The sequence below is a fragment of the Scylla paramamosain genome, chromosome 4, assembly GCF_035594125.1.
Source record: "Scylla paramamosain isolate STU-SP2022 chromosome 4, ASM3559412v1, whole genome shotgun sequence".
NCBI classification, from domain to species: domain Eukaryota; kingdom Metazoa; phylum Arthropoda; class Malacostraca; order Decapoda; family Portunidae; genus Scylla; species Scylla paramamosain.
The window spans coordinates 25837027-25844213 of record NC_087154.1 but is presented as its reverse complement, the minus strand read 5'-3'; the positions used below and the strand labels follow the sequence as shown (position 1 = coordinate 25844213).

The following is a 7187-nucleotide window of genomic DNA, read 5'->3' as shown; positions in this document are numbered from 1 at the left end:
AAGCGCGACTGTCAGCACGATAATAAAATGAGGGCCTTCTTTATGATTGTGAACGAGGTGTTGCATTTTTCCTTCCCCGCGAAGGTTTCGGGCTGTGCTGCAAATGGACACGATCGTGAGGCAAATGTGTGTGTGTGTGTGTGTGTGTGTGAGAGAGAGAGAGAGAGAGAGAGAGAGAGAGAGAGAGAGAGAGAGAGAGAGAGAGAGAGAGAGAGAGAGAGAGAGAGAGCGCCGCGAAGATGGAAATATTGTTTTGGATCTTTGAAGTCTTTGAAGTGTTATATTTTCCCCGATTTTTTTTTTCCCCCGTTTGCTCATTGAATCAGTAGGGACTCCACTCTTCATTTCGAGATATTATAACATGATTTTAGATAAAATTATAAACACACGTAATGGAATATACACATACAACAAACATACAAGAAGATACTGTACGTAACTAGTGCGTGTAACATAAGATGAAGGGAAGGGCATTATTTTGTCCCCTGTCACGAAGTTCTTCCTGATCTCCTTGGAATATAAGTGTGATGCAGGTGAAGAGCGACACCAAAATTGAAAAGGGTTGAAAATGACATGCAGACAAAAATAAAAATATGGCCTGATTCCATTGCTCCCGCCAGGGCTCGAACCTGGGACCTTCTGCGTGTAAAGCAGACGTGATAACCACTACACTACGAGAGCTGACAGAGTTCCCAATCAATACTGAAAGAAATACCGGGATATGATAGAATAATCCATGTAATAAAAGATAAAAAAAAAAAAAAAAATCAACCTCATACAACCACAACCAAATCATAACTACAACCTTACCATCTCATCTATAACTCTCAAGTCACTGACTCTTCATGCTCATGGCAAGAAAGGAGAGGAAAACAAGAAAGATGGAGAGAAGAGGGGATGTTAAGCGGTCGGTGAGGAAAAGATAAGAGGAAGTGAGGAAGGGAAACAGAGAGGAAAAGATGGGGGCGGCAGCTTCCTCCGGCCACGACCTCTCACGCCTGGCCGAGGACGTGCCGGGCTCTCCTCTCATCCCAGGTAATGCCTCGGTTATTTATGTCCACTGGCCTCCTGACCTCGGCAATGTGGGGGGGTAAGGGGGAAGGACAGAGGCGGGAGGGGGATGAGGCAAGTTGTTGAGGTCCCGAGCTACACTCACCTAAGATCCCTCCTCCTCTTCCTCGTACTCTCCTCCGCCTCCTCCCCCTCCTCTTCTCTTACACTTATCGAGTTGAGTGTGCAAATTGGCAGGTTGGACTTCTTCCCTTCGTACATATATATTGCCTTGTTTATGAACGATCAATTAGCGGGGTAACAAGTGCTTCCTTATAAACACGCTTCAGTATTTAACACACGCACTCAGGCATGTATGCACGCAAGCACGCAAGCACGTACACGCAAGCAAGCAAGCAAGCAGGCAGGCGCGCGCGCGCGCACACACACACACACACACACACACACACACACACACACACACACACACACACACACACACACACATCACAGAGGGAAATGACCTGTCATAGGAACTCTGCTGTTTTCACTAGGATAGCATAAATGATAATGATAATAATGATGAGACAACGACGACGACGACAACAACAACAACAACAACAACAACAACAACAACAACAACAACAACAACAACAACAGGACAATTGCATAGAAATACAACATAAAACGATCCTCTCTATTAACCAAAACACACACACACGAAAAAAAAATTCATTAACAAGACCAATAAGCGATCAATAACACAATTAAATAGCAAAGTACAAATTATAATATAAACCTATTTACGTAAGGAAGGTCAGAGGCAGACACACATGCATAATAATTTAGGCTGCACCACACACACACACACACACACACACACACACCGGACAGAGTTATGTTCACACCGCCAAAATTTATCTCCTACCCATAGCTTACCTCAAGCAATAAGCGAAGTTATATTTCCCTTTGTAAATTAAAAGACTAGAGAGAGAGAGAGAGAGAGAGAGAGAGAGAGAGAGAGAGAGAGAGAGAGAGAGAGAGAGAGAGAGAGAGAGAGAGAGAGAGAGAGAGAGAGAGAGAGAGAGAGAGAGAGAGAGAGAGAGAGAGAGAGAGAGAGAGAGAGAGAGAGAGAGAGAGAGGAAAAGAAAGCGACCAAATGAGTAATCTACATAATATTGTCAGAATTATCATCAATAAACAAACCATGTTCAGATTAAGATTTCCGAAAAGGTTCAATAATTTATCTAATCGCACATTTACCTGTCTAATAAATACCAAATTGATCAAATGGTAAAGGTTACGCGTGAAATAAAGTTACCACTGATTACTTCATTTACTATATGAGATTTCAAGTAATTTTTTTTTCCCTTCCTTTTTTTCCCCAGTAAGTCGTGACGGCACGCTCGCTCTCACCCCCCACTAGCTGCCCCCTCCGCCCCCTCGTCAGGTTGTATCTCGGTCAGTTTTTGCCTCCTTCCCGGTGATGTCCGACGGGCGGGTGACAGCTGCTGATGGCTCGCCTCTGGACCCCTGGGACCGAGTAAATATTTTTGGACGCTTCATTTTCTTTTTTTTCTCTCTCTCTCTCTCTCTCTCTCTCTCTCTCTCTCTCTCTCTCTCTCTCTCTCTCTCTCTCTCTCTCTCTCTCTCTATATATATATATATATATATATATATATATATATATATATATATTTACGTACGTAGTCTCTCTCTCTCTCTCTCTCTCTCTCTCTCTCTCTCTCTCTCTCTCTCTCTCTCTCTCTCTCTCTCTCTCTCTTACGTCAGCATTCGTCACTAAAAACGAGCTAATTTTCAATGTGTGCACTCAACTTGCACCACTAATGACTCCTTCCTTGGCAGAGTAACCAACCAGCATTAAGCACGACCTTGAATATTCACAAGTATTACACAACAAGAACCTCTAGACGCCCTTAAGGCAAACCAATCCTGTTCCCTTTTACTCTGCCATCTCTTTCTTGCTTTGCCCTTTTCCCCTTGCCCTCGTCCGCTACGCTTCCTCCCTTCTTCCTTCTCCCCTTACCTCGCCTCAGCGGTCTCCTCACACCTGTCTCCTCGTCAGTGAGGGACCGTGGCGCTTTTTGCCTCGATACTTCAAGCCCAGTGCCAAGGTACAGCTGCGAACTTGTATTTTATCTTCTCGCCACGCTCAAGTCTTGGCCGCCGCCGTGAGTTGTAGCACCACACGTTGCTGCTGGCTGGCTGACTGGCTGGCTGGCTGGCTGGCTGGCTGCTGGCTGATGGCTGGCTGGCTACCGCTATCCTCCCACCTCCCATTGCCCCGTCCTAAGGTTGTAAAGTGTGTGTGTGTGTGTGTGTGTGTGTGTGTGTGTGTGTGTGTGCTTTGGTGTACGTAAACATGTTGCTATAGTGTGGCAAATGTTACTGTGTTGCTGTGTTTGTCTCGGAATGTTTGTTTGTTCCTGCAGAGAATAACTTTGTGTGGCAATTATAGAGGTATTCTCAATGTTGAACTTACAAGACTCAAAATAAGGTCACCGTTTAATTATTCAGCACGAGACTTTGTGACGCCATAGACAATTCTGAGTTACCGTGGACCGGGCAACGTTATAGAGAGAGAGCTTTTGCTTTACCGTGACTTCCATGAGTTAGTACAAGTTTCAGTCTGTCCCTCAAGTCGACGATAGAGTTTACCGTACATTATCTAACACTGCTGCTCACGTATAGTTGGAGTGAAGGAGAAGGAATTGCAAGACACAAAGGCTGGGTCTGCATAATGAAGGGCGGACGGACATCTGGCAGTGTGTGGGGGTTGCTGCCTTCGCGGGAGTGTCTCGGGCATTGTGGTGGACGTCAATAGCGCTCGTGGGCGTCGTGGGTGGCAGGGCAAGGTTTCATTCAGTAGAGGTAAGTTTTGGTCACGTTAAGTTTAGCAGCAACGTGTTCTCGGATGTACTCGTGGTTTTCAGATGCGAAAGATTGCATAAAAATGGTGAGTTTGAAATGAATTCCTGAGCTGAAGTGATTACGTTGTCTCATAGTGTAAGTTTGAGACATGTTTAGCTCAACAGTGATGTAATCTGGATATGTTTGTGATCCTGCAAATATAAACACAGTAAAAATAAATGTAAGATCAAAGTGCATTATTGGTATAAGGTTGTTCGCTCAGAATATATGTTGCTCACCAGTGACGTCGTTTGGAATGTGCTTGTGATTTCGTTGATATAAAAGACTACATTAAAAAGCAAAGTCCAAAGTGAATTCCTGACCTGAAGTAGGAAACGGAGGCGAGGAGACAAGTATCATTATGTAGTGGGGTACATAATGGCAAGATAAGATAAATTATGTCACAAACAAGCAGCAAAAAAAAAAAAAAAGGCACTATACGACATTCCACGGAGATGAGAAATGGTGAAGCATAATTTCCGAGGAAGTCGTTAAGTGGCGCACCTGACCCCTGGCAAGAGACAACTCAGCTCCTCCCTTCCCCTCACCACACCGCACCACACCACACCCTGTCTTGTACACTCCCCCTGCCTTTCTCCCCTCTATAGCCACACCCCTGCTCCTCCACCTCACCCATCAGGTCCCCTTCCCTTCCCTTCCCGTGTCCTATCCTCTTGCCACACTCCCTCTGACTTTTCCTCCAACTATACACAACGTTCCACCTCACCCATTAAATCCCTTTCCTTCTCGTGTTTTCTCTCCCTCTATCCCAAGTTATCCCCTTCTACCCGCACCTATACTCCTCTCTGCTCTTGCTACACGCCTTCATGATCACCTCCCCACACCGTCCCTTAAGTACCAAGGCCCAAAATATCCCTGTGGTCACGCCTGAAGCATGGACAACCTCGTCAGGAGTAAAGCACAGAGCGACCTTCAAATCGAAAAGTATCCCTCCACCGTTTGTACCCAAGAGTTCCCTCCTTCCTGTCTTCCGGGTCGTAGAATGGAGACTTTGTTTTTGACTTTCTGAGAACACAACCCAATAAAGTGAGGGAGGGTAGGCGCGCTAAAAGCTTGACGGTCCTGGCGAGCAGTGGAGAGCTGAAGTTTATGTCAGCCATCACGTCAGGAGCATAATCAAATCCAATTATTATCAAGTGAGGGCAGGTGTGGCCAGCACGAGTATACCCACACCCTTCCCTTCCCTCCCTACCTCCCTCCCGCCCTCCCTACCTCTCCTTGCCAAGCACACTGACCTTTTCTCTTTCTCTTTCTCTCACTCTCTCACTCTCTTTCCCGCTCCTCCCTTAATTCCCTACTTCACCTCTTTTTCCCTCCATCATTAAGAGGGGAAGTGTTTCTGTTTCTGTCGCATCAAATTAGAAACAGAGCTCCCCATAAGAGTCCCTTTCTTTCTATTTATACGTAACTGGTGTGCCTTACGACGATTCAGGAACCATAGTTGACTCCGCGAGGCAAGACGTACTGTGCGCCGCTGCCACTGCCATATAATTAAATACCCCATAAAATTAAGGAAGTTTTTTGTGTGTGCGCTGTGTGTGAAGAGTATACGTGCTACTCCAAGACCCAGAATATCAATGACTACAAAAATTTGAGTTCTGGGTAAAAATAGACAGAGGATAAAGAAAAGTATACATATATGCTATTTCTACACACACACACAAACACACACACACACACACACACACACACACACACACACACACACACACACACACACACACACACACACACACACACACACATGGACACGGACACAGCTGTTCTTATCTCCTTCATTATGATCCCGTACATCAACACTGCCCGAGAACACGATGCTGCTTCCAACCACAGCTTCCAACCTCACTGACTCGTACATTTCTCTCCCACGATCTCTTGCAAGGGAAAAAACTGAGAATGTTTAATACACAAGGCAACAGAAGCACGCGTTTGGATGTGTGTATGAGATGAATGAATGATTATGCATGATGGACAGAGCGATGATAAGCGACGCGTTCATGCACCACTCAACATAGTCAGTTTGTAATGTTCCTGAGGTGCAAACTGCAACATAAAACATAGAAATACATGCATGGAAAGGAGATGACCGTTGTGGTGAATGAAAATACAGAAATGTGAGAGGACACTATACAGTTCTTCGCACGTCAAATGTACGCAAAAAATGACAATATCTATTTTTTTTTACTTAGTTTTATCACCACATTGCTGTTGGTGGTGTTGGTGGTGGTTTACCTTCACGATTCACGTTAATTTATAAGGCTTAACTCGTGTCCCTCCCACGCTACAGTATTTTACTCCCAAGAACAACAGAGCGAAAGTTAGTAAATTCCCAGACGGTGCTAAACCGCCCTAAAACTTACACCAGAACGCTGTAAAGTTACACAACGTACGTACACAATGCGCCACTACGTACACCTATCGAGGAAGACAGACAGACACTCCCCCTGCAGACCAGACTATTCACCGTCCAAAAGTAAGTTTACATCTTGGCATTAAGGAGAGTGATGCACGGTGCCCCCTGAAGCCAGCGCCCCGTTTTCTCCTCCCTTCTCCCCCTTCCTCCCCGCTCCCCGCCGCCTACAGTCCCTCCCCGTCCCGTCAGCGGAGTGGCCGGAATTATACATTTAGTGGTGACTGTGTAAGAAGGGTGGCCACAAGTGTCTCTGCGTCACATAAGTAAAGCTGCCCATCCTTTGCTCTCCAATGGACGAGGAACACCACTATGTATTTTGGAGCACCTAGGTGATAATCATCTTAGGGATTCTCTTCTCCCCCCCTTCTCTCTCTCTCTCTCTCTCTCTCTCTCTCTCTCTCTCTCTCTCTCTCTCTCTCTCTCTCTCTCTCTCTCTCTCTCTCTGGTCACGTAACAGGTGAACAAGTGATATGTTTGGCAGGTAATGAAGAAATATAGCAGCCAGTGAGACGCTAGTGCGAAGAAGTTGTTGTCAAAACGGCCATTCTGACGGAAATAATTAGCTCGTAAACAATATAATGTGTGGGTGTGATACACATGCACGCACGGGCGCACACACACACACACACACACACACACACACACACACACACACACACACACACACACACACACACACACACACACATTTAAAAGCTCGGGAATATAAATAAGACTAATAAAAAAAAATGGTTAGATAACAGAATTTTGTTCTTTGTGACTATGAGTAAATTCACCATAATTTGCCGATACACTGAAAAACATTCATGACTTTTTCAATGACTATATTACT

The 7187-nt window shown here is 45.3% G+C and overlaps 1 non-coding gene across 1 annotated transcript; it reads right to left on the bottom strand.

Moving 5' to 3' along the window:
* Positions 1 to 608: 608 nt before the first annotated feature.
* On the bottom strand, positions 609 to 681 carry Trnav-uac (transfer RNA valine (anticodon UAC)). Its single transcript has one exon. It is a non-coding gene; the product is annotated as a tRNA-Val (tRNA).
* Positions 682 to 7187: the final 6506 nt, after the last annotated feature.